This window comes from Tursiops truncatus, chromosome 13, assembly GCF_011762595.2.
Source record: "Tursiops truncatus isolate mTurTru1 chromosome 13, mTurTru1.mat.Y, whole genome shotgun sequence".
Taxonomy (NCBI): domain Eukaryota; kingdom Metazoa; phylum Chordata; class Mammalia; order Artiodactyla; family Delphinidae; genus Tursiops; species Tursiops truncatus.
In genome coordinates, this window is record NC_047046.1 from 37,795,146 (window position 1) to 37,821,442 (window position 26,297).

At 37.9% G+C, this 26,297-nt stretch overlaps 1 non-coding gene and 1 pseudogene across 1 annotated transcript; both read right to left on the reverse strand.

Annotated features, from left to right (window-relative positions):
• Positions 1–26,297, reverse strand: part of LOC117307742 (proteolipid protein 2 pseudogene) — a 108,698-nt pseudogene that overhangs the window by 50,121 nt on the left and 32,280 nt on the right.
• TRNAA-CGC (transfer RNA alanine (anticodon CGC)) lies at positions 22,252–22,324 on the reverse strand. Its single transcript has one exon. It is a non-coding gene; the product is annotated as a tRNA-Ala (tRNA).

Below are 26,297 nucleotides of genomic sequence, written 5' to 3' on the forward strand. Positions count from 1 at the left end.
GTAGTTGAACTATGAAGTGCCTAGTTGTGATTTTCTTGTATTTATCTTACTTGGAATTTGTTGATCTTCTTCGACATGTAAGTAGATTATTTCCACCAAATTTGAGGAAATTTCAACTATTTTTTCTTCAGCTATTTTTGGGTCTCATTTGCTTTCTCTTTTCATTCTGGGACTAGAATTCCACTTGTGTTAGACCACTTAAGATGTATTACAGATTACGGAGGCTCTGTTCACTTTTTGCAATCTTATTTCACTTCGTTTTTCAGAATGTATGATTTCTTTTTTAAAAAATTATTTATTTTGGCTGCACTGGGTCTTAGTTGTGGCATGAGGACTCTTAGTTGAGGCATGAGAACTCTTAGTTGCGGCATGCATGCAGGATCTAGTTCCCTGACCAGGGATCAAACCCAGGCCCCCTGCATTGGGAGCATGGAGTCTTACCCACTGGACCACCAGGGAAGTCCCTGGAATGTATAATTTCTAATGTTCTTTCTTCAAGTTCACTGATTATGGTGGTCATGAGAATTGCCTCCCAGGCCACCAGCTGTCAGGAACATAACTGACTGAGAGCACAAGCTGCTATTCTCTAAAATTCATCATGTGTTTGTGCTGAGGCCACACTTCCTGCGGGCTGCTGCCAGTCAAACACTGAGAGTGGCAGTGGTTCTAAGGACTCCTCTGATGACTGACTTGGGCTCCAGGACACCCTGCTGGTCTTGCTGAACTTTTCTTAGACTGCATGACATCTCACCTTCCTTCCTTCTCTTCTTCACTCCAGGTCAGTCTTGCAGTGTGATCTGATGGCTATCACAGCCTTCCCCAGTCCCCTCCCCATTTTCTAAAATAAGCATTTCTCTGAATAAAAGCCTTTCATGTTTAATCCATTCTTAGTGTCTGCTTTGAGGTGGGCACCTGGATTGACACAGCTAAAATCAGGAGTAGTCTGAGAAATCAGGTGGTAAGATAAGGATTTGGGACTGGCTTTCCCACCACATGGCAGACAAATGGGATGCTATTCTCTTGGCAGATGGAACAAGGATAGTCCCTGGCAAAAGGTAGTAGCTCAACTGCTGACTGTTTTACCGGTGGTGAATTGGGAAAATGTGTCAGAGGAGAGTAATGTTGTGAAAGGTAAGACAATACAGACATAAAGACAAACTGTGCTCTGGAACCTGTGGCTGCATTTGCATCAAAGGCACACTTGCCGTGAATGAGTGTGGCAGGGAACTAAGGCAAAACTGCTCCTGGGAGACACAGGACTTCTCTGACGGCAGACTTTGCTTCGTGGACTCTTCATTGTCCTTTCCAACCCTTCCTTAAACTGCACAAACAGTCCACCCCTCAGATTTTCCTTCCCTCCCTCCTTCACTTGGAGTCAGACCTGCATACAATCAATGGCTCTCCCAGCCTTCTCCAGCTCCTTCTCCATTTCCTCTCACAAGTGTTTCCTATAATAAAATCCTTGCATGTTTAATCCTTTCTTGGTAGAAGACACAAATTAACACACTGACTTCTGCTATCCCCAGTCGCTATTCAGCCCATCCAGTGAATGTTTTATTTCAGAAATTGTACTTTTCAGTTATTGAAAATATGTTTGGCTCTTTTTCATATTTTCCATTTCTCTGTTGACATCACCCATCTACTATTCAGTCATTATTCCAGTACTTTTCATCGGTTTTCCTAGAGGAAAAAAAGCCCAATTTATTATCTAGACAAGCAAACTATAATCTAAAATATAATTGGAAAGGAGCCAATATGTCAAATGTCTTTGACTTTGAGGACCTCAAGATTTCAATCCAGTGATTCTACTTCTGGGTGTATATCTGAGAAAAGTGAAATAACTGTCTCAAAGAGATATCTGCACCCCAGATATTCATTGCAGCATTATTTATAATAGCCAAGACATGAAAATAACCTAAATGTCCATTTATGGATGAATGGATAAATAAAATTATATATATATGAAATTATATATATATATAAAATCATGTATGTATGAATTTCAACCATAAAAAAGAAGGAAATCCTGCCATTTGTGACAACATGGATGGGACCTTGAGGGCATTATGCTATGTGAAATAAATCAGACAGAGAAGGATAAATACTGTATGATCTCACTTATATGTGGAATCTGAAAAACTCAAAGTCATAGAAACAGAGAACAGATTGGAGGTTGCCAGAGGCAGGTGGGTAGAGGTTGGGCAAAATGGGTGAAGGTGGTCAAAAGGTACAAACTTCCAGTCATGAGATAAATAAGTTCTGGGGATGTAATGTACAGCATGGTGACTATAGTTAACAATACTGCATTGTATACTGAAAGTTGCTAAGAGAGTAGATCTTAAAAGTTCTCACTGTAAGAAAAAATTTTAGCTATGTGAGGTGATGGATGTTAACTAAATTTATTGTGGTAATCATTTTTTAATATATACATGTATCAAAACATTATGTTGTACACCTTAAATTTATATAATGTTATATGTCAATTATATCTCAATAAAACTAGGGGGAAAAATAAGAATCAGAAAAAATAAACTTGTTTCTAAGGGCAAAAAAAGATTAAAATTTTTTTTCTTTAATTCTAAGGAAATGTTACTAAATATAACAGTAATAGCACATCTTAGTTGACTAGGAATTCCTGTCACAATGCTTTAGAAAGAATTCCATCTTCTCCAGAATAATAAAATTGTCAACTGACTGTATTGAGGTCACTTGACTGTACTACTGTTAGTTAACATTAGGGGAAGCTGGGTAAAGGATATATGGGAACTCTCTGAACTATTTTTGCAACTTTAAAAACTAAAATGTTAAAAGAAATTGCAAGTACCATGAGTCTCCCTTATAAGATATTAAAAGTGCAAACCTGTTTCAAAATGTGTAGAGATTCCGTCTAGTGTATTCACTTTACTTAGCAAACAAGAAAGGTAAAAGCAGGGGCTTCCCTGGTGGCGCAGCGGTTGAAGGTCTGCCTGCCGATGCAGGGGACGCGGGTTCATGCCCCGGTCCGGGAGGATCCCACATGCCACGGAGCGGCTGGGCCCGTGAGCCATGGCCGCTGGGCCTGCGCGTCCAGAGCCTGTGCTCCGCAACGGGAGAGGCCACAACAGTGAGAGGCCTGCGTAGTGCAAAAAAAAAAAGTTAAAAGCAGTAGACATCTATTACCTTTTGTCTGCCCTTCATTTTTGGAATTGCCCTTTTCCAACTCCATGTGAGTTTTTAATATATACATTTTTTTTTCTTTTTTTTTTGTTTCTTTTGTTGTTTTTTGTTGTTGTTTTTAGTGGTACGCGGGCCTCTCACTGCTGTGGCCTCTCCCATTGTGGAGCACAGGCTCCAGACACTCAGGCCCAGCGCCCATGGCCCATGGGCCCAGCTGCTCTGTGGCACACGGGACCCTTCCAGACCAGGGCACGAACCCGTGTCCCCTGCATCAGCAGGCAGACTCCCAACCACTGCACCACCAGGGAAGCCCTATACATATATATTCGTACACCCATGTTCACAGCAGCATTATTCACAATAGCCTAAAGGTGGAAGCAACCCAAGTGTCCATCAGCGGGTGAATGGATAAGCACAACGTAATATATACATAGAATGTAATACCATTCAGCCCTAAAAAAGGAAGGAAATTCTGAACATGCTACACCATCAATGAAACTTGGGGACAACATGCCAAGCAAAATAAACTAGTTACATACACACACATAAGATACTGCCTGATTCCACTTATATGAGGGACCTAGAGTCACCAAATTCATAGAGACAGAAAGCAGAATGGTGGCTGCCAGGGGCTGGAGGAGGAGGGAATTGTTTCATGGGGACAAAGTTTCAGTTTTACAAGATGAAAAGAGTTCCGGAAATGGATGTGGTGATGGGTGCACAACAATGTAAATGTACTTAATGTCACTGAACTGTATAACTAAAAATGGTAAATTTTTTGTTATGTGTAATTTGTCACAATTAAAAAAAAACTGGTTAAAAAAAAAAAAAAGCCAAACCCAACAGTTGTCCAGGCTCCTTGATAGTCACCTTTGAGCTACTGGGATCACAGGTCAATCTGATGCTGAAGAAATCAGAGTCTCTAACAGGTCAGAGCAATGTCCACATGCAGACAAAGTGCCAGGGGGGCTCAAATTCAGACCTCACTTAATCCTTACAGAGACCTTGCACGGAGAGTGAAAAGGAAGTGACTGGTCCAGGGACACACACCCTCTAAGGAGAAGAGCAAGACCAAGGATGGGAATCCAGCCCTGAAACCAGAGAGGTTCTCTCTCTGGCAGGTCCTTACGGCAGGCTTGTGTCCACCTCTGTGTTGCCAGCATCTGGCACAGCATCTGACCTGGCACATAGTAGGTGCCCAACAAAAATTTGCTGAATAAATGAAATGTGCTGAACTAGACATGATCTCTCCTCCTGAGTGGTTCAAGGCTAAGGAAAGAGTGTGGTGGTTTTGTGATGCATCAGCTTGGGGTGGGGGCAGGGTAACATGTCCCAGAATTCACTCCCTGAAGGTTTCCAGTTAGGAGAGGCCACAAGAGGCATCTTCACATGATATTTGGAGGGTGGAGGTGAAGTGGCAGCCGCTTTTGTGTTTTCATGCTTGGCAGTCTGGGCAGGCACTTGTGTAGCTCACACACGGTATCTGCTGACTCGTGTGGTTGGTGCGGCGAAGGAGCCGGGCCTGCAAAATCTCCGCCTTCCTCTGCAGCCCCGTCAGCTTCCTGACTCCAGAGTGGATGTGTGTTTAGCCCCAGCTCGGATGACGCCAGCTCTCAGGAATGACATCCTGAGTTAATACGGCTTTCAAGAAGCTTTCTCCAGTGAGGAGATGTTACTTCCACTGAGCTTTCATAGGCTTTGCTTGTATGTTAGTATCTACATTCTTCCTCATATCCAAACTATTTATTTTAATGGTTATTTTCCTGGAGGAAACAACCTTCCCTTGTGATTCTGAGAGAGCTTTGTCTGTAATGCTATTCGGGTGTACCACAACCCAGGGGGACCAATCAGAGTATTTCATCCCTCTGGACACCGTGATTGGTTCCAGTGATAGGCACAAGCTCAAAGTCAGCCAATCAGAGTTTTTGGGGGAGGTCAATGTGACAAGGGAGGGAAAGAGAAGTTTGTTCTTTTCTCAGTTGTCATTAGTTTTACATTCAAACTAGTCCTCTAATTCTTTTTTTTTTTTTTTTTTTTGCCTCTGCGTGAAAATGAAGTCAACACAATATAGTACAATCCAGACATGGAGAGAGCCCCCTTAAGACATGGCATTTGGATCCAGTTGCACCTGGAGCCAGCCCATCCCCTGAGACTTCAGGTTACCTAGCAATGAAGTCTTACCCATGGTGGTTCAGGTAAGTTCCTATTTCTTGATGAAGCAGTCCTGGTTAATACAGTTAATAAATAGAACATGTATTCATTTGGTCCTACAGTGGTCTTTGTGTGGATACACCTCAAAAGGCAACCTCTGAAATAATGATCCTTTCGGTAAATTATACTTTGATGTTGAAGAAACTGTATCCTTTTCTTCTAATATATTCTAGATAAATCCAGCTCCAAATTATTATTATTTTTTCACTAAGTATTAATGATGGCTTTTCTATCCATGCTCTTATTTTATACTATATACCCTTCCTGGGCAATCGTATCCACTCTCATTGTTTCTGCAACCACCTATATGCTGATGAAAATAAATTCACATCTCTTCCTCAATGCTCTCCTCAAAGCATCAAGAATCAGATATCCGGGGAGACCTTCAAGATGGCGCAGGAGAAAGACGTGGAGATCACTTTCCTCTCCACAAATACATCAGAAATACACCTACATGTGGAACAACTCCTACAGAACACCTACTAAAACGCTGGCAGAAGACCTCAGACTTCTCAAAAGGCAAGAAACTCCCCACGTACCTGGGTAGGGCAAAAGAAAAAAGAAAAAACAGAGACAAAAGAATAGGGATAAGACCTGCACCTCTGAGAGGGAGCTGTGAAGGAGGAAAAGTTTGTACACACTAGGAAGCCCCTTCACTGGTGGAGATGGGGGGTGGATGGGGGGGGAAGCTTCAGAGCCACGGAGGAGAGCGCAGCAACAGGGGTGCAGAGGGCAAAGCGAAGAGATTCCTGCACAGAGGATCACTGCTGACCAGCACTCACCAGCCTGAGAGGCTTGTCTGCTCACCCGCCGGGGCGGGTGGGGGCTGGGAGCTGAGGCTCAGGCTTCAGAGGTCAGACCCCAGGGAGAGGACTGGGGTTGGCTGCGTGAACACAGCCTGAAGGGGGCTAGTGTGCCACAGCTAGCCAGGATGGAGTCCGGGAAAAAGTCTGGACCTGCCTAAGAGGCAAAAGACCATTGTTCAGGGTGCGAGAAGACAGGGGATTCAGAGCACTGCCTAAATGAGCTCCAGAGATGGGTGCGAGCCACGGCTATCAGCATGGACAACAAAGACGGACATGAAACGCTAAGGCTGCTGCTGCAGCCACCAAGAAGCCTGTATGCAAGCACAGGTCACTATCCACACCTCCCCTCCGGGGAGCCTGTGCAGCCCACCACTGCCAGGGTCCCGTGATCCAGGGACAACTTCCCTGAGAGAACACATGGCGTGCCTCAGGCTGTTGCAACATCACGCTGGCCTCTGCCACTGCAGGCTCGCCCCACATTCTGTACCCCTCACTCCCCCAGCCTGAGTGAGCCAGAGCATCTTAATCAGCTGCTACTTTAACCCTGTCCTGTCTGAGTGAAGAACAGACGCCCTCAGGCGACCTACACACAGAGGCAGGGCCAAATCCAAAGCTGAACCCTGGGAGCTGTGCGAACAAAGAAGAGAAAGGGAAATCTCTCCCAGCAGCCTCAGGAGCAGCAGAGTAAATCTCCACAATCAATGTGATGTACCCTGAATCTGTGGAATACCTGAATAGGCAACGAATCATCCCAAAATTTAGGCAGTGGATTTCGGGAGCAGCTATAGACTTGGGGTTTGCTTTCTGCATCTAATTTCTTTCTGGTTTTATGTTTACCTTAGTTTAGTATTTAGAATTTATTATCATTGGTGGATTTCTTTATGGATTTGGTTGCTCTCTTCCTCCCTTTTTTTTTATATACCGATTTTTTTTTCCTTTTTCTCTTTTTGTGAGTGTGTATGTGTATGCTTCTTTGTGTGATGTTGTCTGTATAGCTTTGCTTTTACCATTTGTCCTAGGGTTCTGTCTGTCCATTTTTGTTTGTTTGTTTCTTTGTTTCTTTGTTTTGTTTTTTAATATAGTTTTTAGCGCTTGTTATCAATGGTGGATTTATTTTTAGGTTTGGTTGCTCTCTTCTTTCTTTTTTAAAATTTTATTTAAAAAATTTTTATTGTTCATAATTATTTTTTATTTTAATAACTTTATTTTTTTCTTTCTTTTTTCTCCATTTTTTTCTGAGCTGTGTGGCTGACAGGGTCGTGGTGCTCCAGCCGGGTGTCAGACCTGTGTCTCTGAGGTGGGAGAGCCGAGTTCAGGCCATTGGTCCACCAGCGACATCCCATACACATAACATCCCATGCTACACATAACATCAAACGGCGAAAGCTCTCTCAGAGATCTCCATCTCAATGCTAAGACCCAGATCCACTCAACGACCAGCGAGCTACAGTGCTGGACACCCTATGCCAAACAACTAGCAAGACAGGAACACAACCCCACCCATTAGCAGAGAGGCTGCCTAAAATCATAATAAGGTCACAGATACCCCAAAACACACCACCGGATGCGGTCCTGCCAAACAGAAAGACAAGGCTCAGCCTCATCCACAAGAACACAGGCACTAGTCCCCTCCACCAGGAAGCCTACACAACCCACTGAACCAAACTTAGCCGATGGGGGCAGACACCAAAAACAATGAGAACTACGAACCTGCAGCCTGTGAAAAGGAGACCCCAAAAAAACACAGTAAGTTAAGCAAAATGAGAAGACAGAGAAACACACAGCAGATGAAGGAGCAAGGTAAAAACCCAGCAGACCTAACAAATGAAGAGGAAATAGGCAGTCTACGTGAAAAAGAATTCAGAGTAATGATAGTAAAGATGATCCAAAATCTTGGAAATACAATGGAGAAAATATAAGAAAAGCCTAACAAGGACATAGAAGAACTAAAGAGCAAACAAACAATGATGAACAACACAATAAATCATATTAAAAATTCTCTAAAGGAATCAATAGCAGAATAACTGAGGCAGAAAAATGGATAAGTGAACTGGAAGATAAAATAGTGGAAATAACTACTGCAGGGCAGAATAAAGAAAAAAGAATGAAAAGAATTGAGGACACACTTAGAGACCTCTGGGACAACATTAAATAAACCAACATTTGAATTGTAGGGGTCCAAGAAGAAGAAGGGTAAAAAGAAAGGGACTGAGAAAATATTTGAAGAGATTGTAGTTGAAAACTTCCCTAATATGGGAAAGGAAATAGGCAATCAAGTCCAGAAAGTGCAGAAAGTCCATACAGGATAAATCCAAGGAGAAATACACCAAGATGCATATTAATCAAACTATCAAAAATTAAATACAAAGAAAAAATATTAAAAGAAGCAAGGGAAAAACAACAAATAACATACAAGGGAATCCCCATAGGGTTAACAGCTGATCTTTCAACAGAAACTCTGCAGGTCAGAAGGGAGTGGCAGGACATATTTAAAGTGATGAAAAGGAAAAACCTACAACCAAGATTACTCTACCCAGCAAGGATCTCATTCACATTCAATGGAGAAATTAAAACCTTTACAGACAAGCAAAAGCTAAGAGAATTCAGCACCACCAAACCAGCTTTACAACAAATGCTAAAGGAACTTCTCTAGGCAGGAAACACAAGAGAAGGAAAAGACATACAATAACAAACCCAAAACAATTAAGAAAATGGTCATAGGAACCTACATATCAATAATTACCTTAAATGTAAAGACATTAAATGCTCCAACCAAAAGACATAGACTGGATGAATGGATACAAAAACAAGACCCATATATATGCTGTCTACAAGAGACCCACTTCAGACCTAGGGACACGTACAGACTGAAAGTGAGGGGATGGAAAAAGATATTCCATGCAAACGGAAACCAAAAGAAAGTTGGAATAGCAATTCTCATATCAGACAAAACAGACTTTAAAATAAAGACTATTACAAGAGACAAAGAAGGACACTACAGAATGATCAAGGGATCAATCCAAGAAGAAGATATAACAATTGTAAATATTTACGCACCCAACATAGAAGCACCTCAATAGTTAAGGCAAATGCTAACAGCCATAAAAGGGGAAATTGACAGTAACACAATCATAGTAGGGGATTTTAACACCCCACTTTCACCAATGGACAGATCATCCAAAATGAAAGTAAATAAGGAAACACAAGCTTTAAATGACACATTAAACAAGATGCATTTAATTGATATTTATAGGACATTCCACCCAAAAATGACAGAATACACTTTCTTCTCAACTGCTCATGGAACATTCTTCAGGATAAATCATATCTTGGGTCACATATCAAGCCTTGGTAAATTTAAGAAAAGTGAAATCGTATAAAGTATCTTTTCCAACAATAACGCTATGAGACTAGATATCAATTACAGTAAAAATTCTGTAAAAAATACAAACACATAGAGGCTAAAAAATACACTACTTAATAACCAAAAGATCACTGAAGAAATCAAAGAGGAAATCAAAAAATACCTAGAAACAAATGACAATGAAAACACAATGACCCAAAACTTATGGGATGCAGCAAAAGCAGTTTTAAGAGGGAAGTTTATAGCAATACAGTCCTACCTCAAGAAACAAGAAACATCTCAAAGAAACAACCTAACCTTACACTTAAAGCAATTAGAGTAAGAAAAACAAAAAACCCCCAAATTTAGCAGAAAGAAAGAAATCATAAGGGCAGATCAGAAATAAATGAAAAAGAAATGAAGAAAACAATAGCAAAGATTAATAAAACTAAAAGCTGGTTCTTTGAGAAGGTAAAAAAAATTGATAAACCATTAGCCAGACTCATCAAGAAAAAATGGGAGAAGACTCAAATCAATAGAATTAGAAATGAAAAAAGAGAAGTAACAACTGACACTACAGAAATAAAAAGGATCACAAAAGATTACTACAAGCAATTATATTCCAGTAAAATGGACAGCCTGGAAGAAATGGACACATTTTTAGAAAAGCCCAACCTTCTGAAACTGAACCAGGAAGAAATAGAAAATATAAACAGACTAATCACAAGCACTGAAATTGAGACTGTGATTAAAAATATTTCTACAAATAAAAGCCCAGGACCAGAAGGCTTCACAGGCGAATTCTAGCAAACATTTAGAGAAGAGCTAACACCTATCCTTCTCAAACTCTTCCAAAATATAGCAGAGGGAGGAACACACCCAAACTCATTCTACGAGGCCACCATCACCCTGATACCAAAACCAGACAAAGATGTCACAAAGAAAGAAAACTACAGGCTAATATCACAGATGAACATAGATGCAAAAATCCTCAACAAACTACTAGCAAACAGAATCCAACAGCACATTAAAAGGATCATACACCATGATCAAGTGGGGTTTACCCCAGGGATGCAAGGAGTCTTCAATATATGCAAATCAATCAATGTGATAAACCATATTAACAAATTGAAGGATAAAAACCATATGATCATCTCAATAGGTACAGAAAAAGCTTTTGACAAAATTCAACACCCATTTATGATTAAAAACCCTCCAGAAAGTAGGCATAGAGGGAACCTACCTCAACATAATAAAGGCCATATATGACAAACCCACAGCCAACATCATTCTCAATGGTGAAAAAATGAAATCATTTCCACTAAGATCAGGAACAAGACAAGGTCGTCCACTCTCACCAGTATTATTCAACATTGTTTTGGAACTTTTAGCCACAGCAATAAGAGAAGAAAAAGAAATAAGAGGAATCCAAATTGGAAAAGAAGAAGTAAAACTGTCACTGTGTGCAGATGACATGATACTATACATAGAGCATCCTAAAGATGCTACCAGAAAACTACTAGAGCTAATCAATGAATTTGGTAAAGTAGCAGGACACAAAATTAATGCACAAAATCTCTTGCATTCCTATACACTAATGATACAAAACCTGAAAGTGAAATTAAGGAAACACTCCTATTTACCACTGCAACAAAAAGAATAAAAAAGAATTTATTTGCAAATCAGCTCAGGAAGTAGCTACTCAGGGTGCCATTCCTGAGTCTCTGAAACCAGATTAGGGATCTGAGCTCTCAGAAATTATGCATCTATTTCCCATTATTATTATTATTTAAATTAAACAAATACCTTTTATTTTTCTGACTTTTGTCCTGAACAGGAAGTAATACCAAAAACGTTTTAATGCTGAGGATTAAACTCCAAATTGCAAGGTACAAAATGGTTGGTGAGAAGTAAACAAAATTAATTGTATACCATCATATGAAAAGCAAGTCACATACAGAATAAAATTTGTTCCTGTACTATATCTACTAATTTAAATCATGATGCTGGGCTTCCCTGTTGGCGCAGTGGTTGAGAGTCCGCCTGCTGATGCAGGGGAAACGGGTTCGTGCCCCGGTCCGGGAAGATCCCACATGTCGCGGAGCGGCTGGGCCCGTGAGCCATGGCCGCTGAGGCTGTGCGTCCGGAGCCTGTGCTCCGCAACGGAAGAGGCCACAGCAGTGAGAGGCCCGCGTACAGAAAAAAAAAAAAAAATCACGATGCTAATAATTATCAAATTACTACTAAGTATTTTCTAAGGATATATGTATAGGACTATATTCTAAGCTATATCCTAGTTCCTGATTGGGTACACAAGAAATATAAAATCTAGGTCTACCATATGTTCTTTTCTTCCTTTTTTAAATTGTGTTAAACATAATATAAAATTTACCAATCTTAAGTGTACAGTTCAGTGGTATTAAATACTTTCACATTGTTGTGCAGCCATCACCACCATCCATCCCCATAACACCATGTGTGTTTTTTTTTTTAAATCATCTTTATTGGAGTATAATTTCTTTACAATGTTGTGTTAGTTTTTGCTATATAACAAAGTGAATCAACTTTATGAATACATATATCCCCATATCTCCTCCCTCTTGCATCTCCCTCCAACCCTCCCTATCCCATCCCTCTAGGTGATCACAAAGCACCGAGCTGATCTCCCTGTGTTATGCAGCTGCTTCCCACTAGCTATCTATTTTACATTTGGTAGTGTATATATGTCCGTGCCACTCTCTCACTTCGTCCCAGCTTACCGTTTCCCCTCCCCGTGTCCTCAAGTCCATTGCCTTATAGGTCTGCGGCTTTCTTTCCGTCCTGCCCCTAGGTTCTTCATGACCTTTTTTTTTTTTTTTTAGATTCCATATGTATGTGTTAGCATACAGTATTTGTTTTTCTCTTTCTGACTTACTTCACTCTGTATGACAGTCTCTAGGTCCATCCACCTCACTACAAATAACTCAATTTCATTCCTTTAATGGCAGAGTAATATTCCACTTTATATATGTGCCAAATCTTCTTTATTCATTCATCTGTTGATGGACACTTAGGTTGCTTTCATGTCCTGGCTAATGTACAGAGACCTGCAATGAACATTTTGGTACATGACTCTTTTTGAATTATGGTTTTCTCAGGGCATATGCCCAGTAGTGAGATTGCTGGGTTGTATGGTAGTTCTATTTTTAGTTTTTTAAGGAACCTCCATACTGTTCTACATAGTGGCTGTATAAATTTACGTTCCCACCAACAGTGCAAGAGGGTTCCCTTTTCTCCACACCATCTCCAGCATTTATTGTTTGTAGATATTTTGATGACGGCCATTCTGACTGGTGTGAGGTGATACCTCATTTTAGTTTTGATTTGCATTTCTCTAATGAGTAGTGATGTTCAGCATTCTTTCATGCGTTTGTTGGCAATCTGTATATCTTCTTTGGTGAAATGTCTATTTAGGTCTTCTGTCCATTTTTGGATTGGGTTGTTTTTTTAAATTGAGCTGCAAGAGCTGCTTGTAAATTTTGGAGATTAATCCTTTGTCAGTGGCTTCATTTGCAAATATTTTTCCCATTCTGATGGTTGTCTTTTCGTCTTGTTTACATTTTCCTTTTCTGTGCAAAAGCTTTTAAGTTTCATTAGGTTCCATTTGTTTATTTTTGTTTTTATTTCCATTTCTCTAGGAGGTGGGTCAAAAAGGATTTTGTTGTGATTTATTTCATAGAGTGTTCTGCCTATGTTTTTCTCTAAGAGTTTTATAGTGTCTGGCCTTACATTTAGGTCTTTAATCCATTTTGAGTTTATTTTTGTGTATGTGTTAGGGAGTGTTCTAATTTCATTCTTTTACATGTAGCTGTGCAGTTTTCCCAGCACCACATATTGAAGGGCTGTCTTTTCTCCATTGTATATTCTTGCCTCCTTTATCAAAAATATGGTGACCATATGTGCGTGGGTTTATCTCTGGGCTTTCTGTTCGGTTCCACTGATCTCTATTTCTGTTTTTGTGCCAGCACCATACTGTCTTGATTACTATAGCTTTGTAATATAGTCTGAAGTCCAGGAGCCTGATTCCTCCAGCTTGGTTTTTCTTTCTCAAGATTGCTTTGGCTATTCGGTGTCTTTTGTGTTTCCATACACATTGTGAAATTTTTTGTTCTAGTTCTGTGAAAAATGCCATTGATGGTTTGATAGGGATTGCATTGAATCTGTAGATTGCTTTGGGTAGTATAGTCATTATCACAATGTTGATTCTTCCAATCCAAGAACATGGTATATCTCTCCATCTGTTTGTATCATCTTTAATTTCTTTCATCAGTGTCTTATAATTTTCTGCATACAGGTCTTTTCTCTCCTTATGTAGGTTTATTCATAGATATTTTATTCTTTTTGTTGCAATGGTAAATGGGAGTGTTTTCTTAATTTCACTTTCAGATTTTTCATCATTATTGTATAGGAATGCAAGAGATATCTGTGCATTAATTTTATATCCTGCTACTTTACCACATTCACTGATTAGCTCTAGTAGTTTTTTGGTAGCATCTTGAGGATTCTCTGTGTATAGTATCATGTCATCTGCAAACAGATGTGACAGCTTTACTTCTTCTTTTGCGATTTGGATTCCTTTTATTTCTTTTTCTTCTCTTGTTGCTGTGGCGAAAACTTCCAAAACAATGTTGAATAATAGTGGTGAGAGTGGGCAACCTTGTCTTGTTCCTGATCTTAGTGGAAATGGTTTCAGTTTTTCATCATTGAGGATGATGTTAGCTGTGGGTTTGTCATATATGGCCTTTATTATGTTGAGGAAAGTTCCCTCTATGCCTACTTTCTGCAGGGTTTTTATTATAAATGGGTGTTGAATTTTGTCGAAAGCGTTATCTGCATCTATTTAGATGATCATATGGTTTTTCTCCTTCAATTTGTTAATATGGTGTATCACATTGATTGATTTGTGTATATTGAAGAATCCTTGCATTCCTGGGATAAACCCCACTTGATCATGGTGTATGATCCTTTTAATGTGCTGTTGGATTCTGTTTGCTAGTATTTTGTTGAGGATTTTTGCATCTATGTTCATCAGTGATATTGGCCTGTAGTTTTCTTTCCTTGTGACATCTTTGTCTGGTTTTGGTATCAGGGTGATGGTGGCCTCATAGAATGAGTTTGGGAGTGTTCCTCCCTCTGCTATGTTTTGGGAAAGTTTGAGAAGGATAAGTGTTAGCTCTTCTCTAAATGTTTGATAGAATTCACCTGTGAAGCCTTCTGGTCTTGGGCTTTTGTTTGTTGGAAGATTTTTAATCACAGTTTCAATTTCAGTGCTTATAATTGGTCTGTTTATATTTTCTATTTCTTCCTGGTTCAGTGTTGGAAGGTTGTGCATTTCTAAGAATTTGTCCATTTCTTCCAGGTTTTCCATTTTATTGGCATATAGTTGCTTGTAGTAATCTTTCATGATTCCTTGTATTTCTGCCGTGTCAGTTGTTACTTCTCTTTCTTTTCTAATTCTATTGATTTGAGTCTTCTCCCTTTTTTTCTTGATGAGTCTGGCTAATGGTTTATCAATTTTGTTTATCTTCTCAAAGAACCAGCTTTTAGTTTTATTGATCTTTGCTATCGCTTCCTTCATTTCTTTTTCATTTATTTCTGATCTGATCTTTACGATTTCTTTCCTTCTGCTAACTTTGGGGGTTTTTTGTTCTTCTTTCTCTAATTGCTTTAGGTGTAAGGTTAGGTTGTTTCTTTGAGATGTTTCTTGTTTCTTGAGGTAGGATTGTATTGCTATAAACTTCCGTGTTAGAACTGCTTTTGCTACATCCCATAGGTTTTGGGTCATTGTATTTTCATTGTCATTTGTTTCTAGGTATTTTTTGATTTCCTGTTTGATTTCTTCAGTCACCTCTTGGTTATTAGTAGTGTATTGTTTAGCCACCACGTGTTTGTATTTTTTACAGGTATTTTCCTGTAATTCATATCTAGTCTCATAGCGTTATGGTTCGAAAAGATACTTGATAGGATTTCATTTTTCTTAAATTTACCAAGGCTTGATATGTGACACAAGATATGATCTATCCCGGAGAATGTTCCATGAGCACTTGAGAAGAAAGTGTATTCTGTTGTTTTGGGGTGGAATGTCCTATAAATATCAATTAAGTCCATCTTGTCTATTTCCCATTATTATCACAGCTACCATAGTGACCTTTTTCATTTCCTCCCTCTTATTAGTGTTTATGTTGCATTCAATATCTTGCAGTTGGGATAAATTGATGAAAAATGACAGATACTCCCTATGAACACTAGATGTCACCCTTATCTTTTGTCTGAACTAATGAACAGCCACTGATTCTGTGTTTAAACTCTGTTTTTTAAAATTCTTTTTCTGATTAGATCTTGGAGTTTAAAAAAAAAAAAGCTCTCATCTTGAAGTGTTTTTTTTTTTTCTTTTAAAGAAACCAACTTTTTAGATTTTCATAGGTTCAGCAGTGGTTAAAGCTCAAAACAAAAACGACTCTAAGTGATCTTTAAAAATCTACTGAACAACGTTATATGAGTTAGCTCATTACCAGCCCAGCTTGTATTTGCTGACTCTCAGAACAGACATATGGATTTCAAAAAGCATGTAATTAATTGTATTTCCTTGAAAAATCATGGAACTTCAGAAAAAGGCTGAAAAAATTTGTCTTAAGATTTTTTCTAATCTTCTGGGATTTCTTTGTTTTTTTTGTTTGTTTTGTTGTTTTGTACATCATAATTTTATTTCATTTGTTTTTTAATTAAAGGATAGCTGGTTTACAATGTTATATTAGTTTCAGATATACAACATAGTGATTCAATATTTTTATAGAGTATATTCAAATTAAAGTTATTATAAAATATTGGCTATATCCCCTGTGCTGTACATTAACTACATGCTTGTATCTTATTTATTTTATACCTAGTAGCTTATACCTCTTAATCCCCTTCACCTATCTTGCCCCTCCCCTCTCCTCCCCTCTTCCCACTGGTAACCACTAATTTGTTCTCTGAATTTATGAGTCTGTTTCTGTTTTGTTATATTTGTTCATTTGTTTTATTTTTTAAGATTCCACATATAAATGAAAACATAGAGTATTTGTCTTTGTCTGACTTACTTTATTAAGTTTAAGTTCCTCCAGGTCCATCCATGTTGTGAATGGCAAATTTTCATTCTTATGACTAATATTCCAGTGTATATAAATATACCACATCTTTATCCATTCCACTGTTGATGGATACTTAGGTTGCTTCCATTTCTTGGCTATTGTAAATAATGCTGCTGTGAACATTGGGGGTGTATGTATCTTTTTGAATTAGTGTTTTCTTTTTCTTCAGTTAAATACACAGGAGTGGAATTCCTGGATAGCATGGTATTTCTATTTTTAGTTTTTTGAGGAACCTCCATACTGTTTTCCATAGTGGCTGTATCAATTTACATTTCCACCAACAGTGTACTAGGGTTCCCTTTTCTCCACATCTTTGCCAACATTTATTACCTGTTTTCTTTTTGACAATAGCCATTCTGACAGCTATGAGGTGATAACTCATCATGGTTTTGATTTGCATTTTCCTGATAGTGATGTTGATCATCTTTTCATGTGCCTGTTGGCCATCTGTAAGTCTTCTTTGGAAAAATGACTATTCAGGTCTTCTGCCCATTTTTTAATTGGGTTCTTTGGTTTTTGATATTGAGTTTATGAGTCCTTTATATATTTTGGATATTAATCCCTTATCAGACACATCATTTGAAAATATTTTGTCCCATTCAGTAGGTTGTCTTTCCATTTTTCTGATAGTTTCCCTCACTCAGCAAAAGCTTTTAAGTTCAGTTAGGCCCCATTTGTTTATTTTTGCTTTTGTTTTCCTTGCCGGAGGAGACAGATCCAAAAAAATATTGCTAAGACTTATGTCAGAGTGGACTACCTACATTTTCTTCTAGGGGTTTTATGGTTTCCAACCTTATATTTAGGTCTTTAATCCATTTTGAGTTTAGGTGTGAGAAAATGTTCTAATTTCATTCTTTCACATGTAGCTGTCCAGTTTTCCCAACACCACTTACTGAAGAGACTGTCTCTTCCCCATTGGATATTTTTGCCTCCTTTGTCATAGATTAATTGACCATATGTGCATGGGCTTATTTCTGGGCTCTCTATTCTGTTCCATTGATCTATGCGTCTGTTTTTGTGCCAGTATCATACTGTTTTGATTACTGTAGCTTTGTAGTGTAGTCCAAATTGAGGGAGCATGATACTTCCAGCTTTGTTCTTTTTTCTCAAGATTGCTTTGGCAACTCAGGGTCTTTTGCAGTCCCATATGAATTTTAGGATTATTTGTCCTAATTCTGTGAAAAATGTCATGGGTATTTTGATAGGGATTGCATTAAATCTGTAGATTGCTATGGGTAGCATGGACATTTTAACAATATGGATTCTTCCAATCCATGAACATAGGATATCTTTCTTCAATTTTCTTCATCAAAGTCTTATAGTTTTCAGAGTATAGGTGTTTCACCTCCTTGGTTGAGTTTATTCCTAGGTATTTTATACTTTTTGATGTGATTGTAAATTCTCACCTTTGCAGTAAGAGTGGGTGGTAACTATTTATTTATGATTTATTATAATTATCTATAGAAACTTCAAAGTAATAAATAATTTAAAAGAAGTCTGAAGGATACACTAAAACAACACTGTACCAAAGAAAAAGACTTAGAACATACTTTCAGAAGGAAAGTCTTGATAGAGCTTTCATTTTTTAAAGGTATTTTAAAAATATTTCTTTTCACAGAAAGACTCACCTTACATTAACTTTTATTTTCCTTCTCAAACTAACAGTCTCCCAGTTTACCAGCTTTGTAAATGGTTCTACTCCCATCTAATTATTAGGTTGTTTATTTGAGATTTTGCTTGTTTCCTGAGGTAAGTTTGTATCGCTATAAACTTCCCTCTTAGAACTGCTTTTGCTGTGTCCCATAGGTTTTGGATCATCATGTTTTCATTTTCATTTGTCTCTATGGACTTTAAAATTTCCTCTTTAATTTCTTCAGTGATCTGTTGGTTATTTAGTAGAATATTGTTTAGCCTCCATGTGTTTGTGTTTTTTGAAATTTTTTTCTTGTAGTTGATCTCTAGTCTCATAGTTGTTGTCAGAAAAGATGCTTGACATGATTTCAATTTTCTTAAATTTACAGAGGCTTGTTTTGTGGCCTAGCATGTGATCTGTCCTGGAGAATGTTCCATATGCATTTGAAAAGGATGTGTGTTCTGCTGCTTTCAGATGGAATGCTCTCTATATATCATTTAAGTCTATTTGTATAATGTGTTATTTAAGGCCTGTGTTTTCTTATTGATTTTCTGTCTGGATGATCTGTCCATTGATGTAAGTGGGGTGTTAAAGTCCCCTATTATTATTGTGTTACTGTTGATTTCTCTTTTTATGTCTGTTAATATTTGCCTTATATATTTAGGTGCTCCTATGTTGGGTGCATATATATTTACAATTGTTATATTTTCTTCTTGGATTGATCCCTTGATCCTTATGTAGTGTTCTTCTTTGTCTCTTGTAAAGTCTTTATTCTAAAATCTATCTTGTCTGATATAAGTATTGCTACTTTGGCTTTCTTTTGATTTCTATTTGCATGGGATACCTTTTTCCATCCCCTCACTTTCAGTCTGTATGTGTCTCTACATCTGAAGTGAGTCCCTTGTAGGTATTATATATACGGGTCTTGTTTTTGTATCCATTCAGCTACTCTATGTCTTTTGGTTGGAGCACTTAGTCCACTTATATTTAAGGTAATTATTGATATGTATGTTCTTATTGCCATTTTGTTGACTGTTTTGAATGTTTCTGTAGGTCTTTTTTCCCCTTTCTCCTTCTTTTGTTCTCTTCTCTTGTGATTTGATGACTCTTTAGTGTTATGTTGGATTCCTTTTTCTTTTTTGTGTATATATCTATTATAGAGTTTTGGTTTGCAGTTGCTTATCACCTAAAATTTTGTGGTCATTCTTTTTTTTTTTTAATTTTATTTATTTTTGGCTGTGTTGAGTCTTTGTTGCTGCACACAGGCTTTCTCTAGTTGCATCGAGCGTGGGCTTCTCTTGTTGCGGAGCATGGGCTCTAGGCATGCAGGCTCAGTAGCTGTGGTGCATGGGCTTAGTTGCTCTGTGGGACATGGGATCTTCCCGGACCAGGAACTGAACCCATGTCCCAGGCAATGGCAGGCAGATTCTTAACCATTGCTCCACCAGGGAAGTCCCTGAGAAGTATTTCTAAGGAAATAATTCTCAAGCCACTAGGATGCCTCAACTCTGGGGAAAAAAGACCAACTCCATTGTAAATAATTCTACATAGAACCCTTAAGGAATAACTCAGGCAGAAACTCCTTGTAAATTTGAACTAATCTAAGAAAATTCACATGCTATAAAGAACTATGAAACACTTTAGGTGACTAATCCTGGGAACATCATGGTTCATCTCAGTCAGGGCTTCAGGAAAAGAGAATTTGACATTGCTGTCTTTTGATCATGCTGTCTTTTGATCACAGCAGATGTTACTGATAATGTTCTTTTCTTTCTTGGATTCTAAATGATCTGAACTGCCAAAATAGTGTTATTTATATTAGTGAAAGAACACTGAGTCTTTTTTTTTTTTTTTTTTTTTTTTGGCCTCACTACGTGGGATCATAGTTCCCCAACCAGGGATTAAACCTGGGCCACAGCAGTGAAATTGATGAGTCCTAACCACTGGCAACAAGGAATTCACAACACTGATTCTTGAAAGCATTTCTCTTGTGGCAATAATGTTTTTTGTTATACTGTGAATGCAGCTTCTACAAATAATTGAAAATTTCATCTTCTTATTTTAATCAGGCAGTTCAGCCTCTTTGCAATTCATTTTGTTGGTGAATATCTATTTCACAAGCCTCCAGTTCCAAGGTGATTTTTAGTGATTGTGTTAGAAATGAAGTAACATTTTACTCCTTTCCTCAAAGAGGGGTAATTTCTCCCATAAAACTTACTGGATACAATGTAGGGTAGGCTAATCTATTAAATTTTCCTGACATTTATTATTGGCTTCATTTAGGAGATCAACCTTGAGCCTGAAACTAAGCAACATTTGTATTTTGTTGCCTGACCTAAGAGGGAAACTAAGAATAATGTTTTAAGGTATTGGAATGAAGTGTTCAGTTTTCCTTTGTCTTTCAGTGTCTTCTGATTCTGGTTCTGGTTATATTTTGCTATGTGCTTTGATTCAGTATCTTCCTTCATTCTCAGTTTAGTGCAGAGAAGGAACATTAAACACATACAGCTATCTGAAAATAAGATTTAAGCACCACTTTTAATGCACAGAGTGTTTTGTTCCCAAACTAAAATTAATTTTTTCTAATATTTGTGTAAAAGTATATATTTATATATAGAGAGAGAGCTTTTATCCTTACTCCAAAAAATTTTTTTCCAAGATTGAATAGAGGAAATTGGGAAAAACTGTCCAGATGGTGGTAGCCTACATTATAAATAGAGTCCTGCCTTAGATATTTCTTCCTTCTCTTAATATGTTTTTAATAATATTGGTTGTCGGGCTTCCCTGGTGGTGCAGTGGTTGAGAATCTGCCTGCTAATGCAGGGGACACGGGTTCGAGCCCTGGTCTGGGAAGATCCCACATGGCGCGGAGCAACTGGGCCCGTGAGCCACAATTACCGAGCCTGCGCATCTGGAGCCTGTGCTCCGCAACAAGAGAGGCCGCCATAGTGAGAGGCCCGTGCACCATGATGAAGAGTGGCCCCTGCTTGTCACAACTAGAGAAAGCCCTCACACAGAAATGAAGACGCAACACAGCAAAAATAAATAAATTAATTAATAAACTCCTACCTACAACATCTTCTTTAAAAAAAAAAAAAGAAAGAAAGAAAAGGCTGCTTCTGACACTTTCTGGAAGGAGACAGGGTATACGTTATAAAAAATAATAATAATAATATTGGTTGCCATTTATTGAACATGTTCTTGTGTCATTTGCTAAATTGGGCATTTTTTGTGTTTTTCATTTAACTTATTTAGTCTGCACATCAACCCTATGAGCTAGGTTTTACTATTCTGTTTTACAGTTGAGGAGAGGGAGGTCAGTGACATTAAGTAACCAGTTAAAGTCACACAGCCAGTGTGTGACAGCACAGGGACTCAAACCCAGTTCTTTCTGAACCTAAAGTATGTTTGTTTGTTTTTAACCACACTGTACTTTCTTTTATGCCTTTCCCCCCAAAATATTCTCAAGTAGATAATCATACGAATAACTTACAACCTTTAAGTGTTTGGGAGATTTTGAATCTTTGGCATTTTCTGTCACTTTCAATGAGCTAGTCTAAAATGTAACGAAACACAGAGGACTTATCTGAGTCAAGTGGACAATTTTAGAAAACACCAGATTGTCTTTTAAAATACAAAAAGAAATAAGACATACAAAATATTTTTCAAAATTAACCTGAGAGATTAGATACCCTTTGTAGTACTGAAAAAAGTCTTTCCCCATTATCTACATTCTGTGTCCATGAGAGTTGATATAAAAGCCAAAATCTGGTAGAGCACTCAATTTTTTTAAAATTTACTTATTTGGTTTTTTTTTTTGGTAATTTTTTTAAAATTTACTTATTTGGTATTGCGCCAGGTATTAGTTGTGGCATGCAGGCTCCTTAGTTGTGGCATGTGAACTCTTAGTTGCGGCATGCATGTGGGATCTAGTTCCCTGACCAGGGATCGAACCCGGGCCCCCTGTGTTGCGAGCACAGAGTCTTAACCACTGTGCCACCAGGGAAGTCCCAAGCACTCAATTTTTATTGTGAGGTAGGGAAGAATCCTGTAGATGTCTAAGAGCCTAAGAAGCCTCAAGGGCTGTTAGTCCTCTTCTCAGACTACCAGGAAAACTATGAAAGTTTATGTTGATAAATATGCTGAAGGAGCAGTAACTCAAGACCCCAACATAGATTAAAGGTGAAAGGACAGATGATCATAAGTGATGTCAGTGGACCATGTGGAAAGGCCCAAAGAGGTGCTATACTGAGGTGCTATACAAGTCAATTTATGACTGTAGTTATCATCTTAAAAAAAAAGAATATAAACATAAATGTAACTAGCAATAGTTAATTCATCATTTTATTTGCAGAACGTTACTCTTAATTTCTGTTATTCTCTAGGAGGGTTGCTTTATTTATTTAATAAATGTTGGATATTAGATGCAAGCTTCATTCAAAACTGAAATATCATCCATTTAAACTGTCACCAGAATTAGAGGCACGTATAACTTAATTTTTCATCCCTTATTTTACCCCCAGGGAAAACGTTTAAATTAAATTTAGATTTGATCACAAAATATGTTTTTTCTTCCTCACTATATTAGCTGTGATATTCAGTCATAACCAAAAACAACAACAACAACCCTGGAAACTAGGCGCCACACAAATTAAAGGGAAATTAATTTTGTCCTGATTATAAGATAACTAAAATTTAGAATTATATAAATTATGCATTCTAAAGGCAAGATCTAAAGAACTTTTAATAACTATTCAGTGTTTCTACTTAAACAAATTAAAAATACTCTGTAACCATCTAGGTAAGAAGGAAAAAAACTATGTAAACTTATAGGCCTTTAAGAAGTTAGAGGATTTTAGAGAAATGGGAAAATGTATAGACTTAAAAATAATAGATGGAACATTATTAAAGCTATTGAGTGAGGATTTAGGTTTATCCTTCCTTCCCTGACCAAGCACAGCAGTGCTATTAAGGGAAGTAACACCTATTTAAAGGATGTTAAGAAAGTAAAATTTTGTTTCACACCACTAGCCTAACATTGCAGCCTGAGGTTGGTCAGATGACACCTTCTGTAATTACGGTGGCATGCTGGTCTGTATAGAGTCCCAAGAGAATTCTAGGCTCTGGGCTTAAAATCTTGGTTTCTCTTTGATATGGAGGGCTAGAGGATCCTCCCTACCCTTCCCCAAACCCTTCATCTCACCATTCCTCTTCCAAAAGGCAGGTTCAGCAAAAACCCATTAAACTTTTCTTTATTCTCTCCTTTAATCACCCTTATTTCTTGCAATTTCATGTTTATTTGTCATCTATTTTTTATTTTATCATATTAGTCTTTTTAACCTATGTTCTCTTTTATCCTTCTATTTCCCAATAATTTTAAGCCAACATTTAATTGTTTAGTAGTTATAGAATAGGCTCTGCATTTAAAAGAGGACGTCATTTCTCATGCATATCACCTGTAAAAATCACGTGACAGCTACGTCATGGGAACCTATTGAACTTTATAGTTCAGTTTCAATCACTAACCACTGTTAAATCTTATTTAGGCAGCATTTAGCTGTGTGTTAAGAGCTAATTGACTTTTTTTTTATGTCTTTGTATACTGCTTTCCAATGTATATGATCTTTTTAAATGTTAAAGTAGATGGATTAAAATTTGTTGTTGTCACTGTTTTATATGAAAACAGTGTCAATGCACATTTAAATAATGTTCCCAAATGGCAGCCAGTAGGAGCTTCGAACATGGAGAGAAGGTACACCACAGTAATGCTAAACAACAGCAACCACAACAGGCAACAACAAGGGAAACAAGCCCAAGTACTTAAAGCTACCTGAAGTAGCTTTGATTTGTGGAGACTGAGTATACACTCATTTGATTTGAATTTGAAAATGAATCATACTTTGAATCTGACCCCAGATTCTGGGGTCAGCCCATTCTGCCTTATCTTTGCACAAAGCTCCAGTATTCTAGAAGCAACAGAAGCATAGAAACTGAGAGTAACACAATGACTCACAATTTCTAGGGCTCCTTGTGCTGCTAGGCCGTTTCATTCAGACACAACAATCCTTTAGGGAAATGGGTATTGTTATCATGATCGCTCCTTTTCTAGAAACTACGGGTTGTCTATTAAATTCTGACACTTACAGAATCATTTCATGATTTTGGAGGGGACATATGTCCTCACGAGTGTGTCCTAGAGCATTCTTCCTTTCATTCCACAAGTGTGCTGGGATACAGGCACACATGGTACAGATGTGAACAAGACACCACAATCTCTGATTTTACAAAAGGATGCAAGGCTGACCCTCATCCCCTTGGAGGGAAACTGTTCCTTCTTTGCTGCAGAATCTAGTCGGAACCGTCTTGATTTATGCTTGCAAGTTTACTGTCAAGATTTTGAACCCTTTGAACCTGCTCAATTTGTCTCTAATCCTGCTTCCATAAAACAAAGTTATTTTGATGGTTCATCCTTTTCTTCAAATAACTCACCTTAGAATGAATAATAATAGTAATAGTCACTGAAAATTAATTAGCACTTACTATATTCCAGGTATTGTACTAAATATCTCTCATGCACTTTCTCATTTAATCCTTAGAACAATTTATGAGGTATATACTGTCATAAATTGTTCCCTATTTTAAAAAAAGAGAAACTGAGGATTGGAAAGAATGCAAAACTTCACCAAGGTTATGCCTAGTAAGTGGTGAAAAATTGACTTCGAATCTGTCTGACTTCAAAGTTGCAATTTTTCTCCTTATTTTCTTATTCTCCACTCTCCGCTCTACTTTAGTTTAAAATTAGCACAGATGCTTTTTTCTGTCATGTGGATCATTAACTGAACTGTTTAATCTGGGATTTTTCATTACTCTGGGGACTATCACTTTCAGTTTTAGCTCTATCCCAGGCCATATTAACCAAATTTGTTGACTGGTTTTAATAAACACCTTTGGTTGTTTATTCACTCAATTAATTTGTGGCAAGGGTATTGTGCTGCCGTTTGGTCACCACCCATCATATCATCTGGCTTCTAGCTTCCAGCTTCTAGTGAAATACAACCTAATGCTTTTTTTCCTGTATTTTTCTCTTGAGGTGAGTGATGAACTCATCCAAATTGAACTTTTGATTCTAGGTTCTCTCTAGTTAATAAGGCAGTTCTCAACAAATTGGCATCTGCCCTGTTAATGACTTACTTGTACAACTGCATCCATTTTACCATTCAAGGCTGCCACGTTCTCCCCCACCATCGATGTCCTGCCTTCCCATGGTGACAGCCACCAAGGCGTATGTTCAACTTGTGTCTAATTTCCTGAGGAGGGAGTGGGGACAGGGATTCTGACAACACCTGAAGAGAATAGAAATAAAAGAGTATTTACTTCTGTAATGGTGACTAAACATTAGAGCTAAATTACTGTTACTTTTTTATAACTAGGTTATTATGACTTATCACTAAATTTGTTTTCTATTTCGAATTCTCCACAATGTGAAGGTCTTTATTCTTGAAGTTCCTCAGGCTCTTACAGCACAGGAAATAAGAACAAAATGCTTGATTTTAAGATGCTTTGTAGTGCATTAATCAGCCCTTTTCAAATTTGCTTTAAGCAAAGAGAATTCTTTTGGTGATACTATTTTACCACAAGTTATGCTTGCCATGACTTCCAATGTTTACATACGGAGAATAAAAAGATGACTTGCCACTCTCCTAGATGCCGCATTTTGCCCATCCACGCATTTACCACAGTGCATTTATCAAAAATAAATACCACGCATTTATCAAAAATAAATACAATTTAACAGCTCAGAAAGTTGATCTTATTTGAAAGAGCTTTTATAATGTTCTAAATGACATTGGACATGGGACGTGTCTGCAGTCATCGGTTATTTCTGCCTGCCCAGAATCATTTCCACTTCTTTGGGTAAACGATGTCCAGATTTTCCTTTGGAATAGTATACCTGAACCTTTCTCGGTGGGCATGGTCTG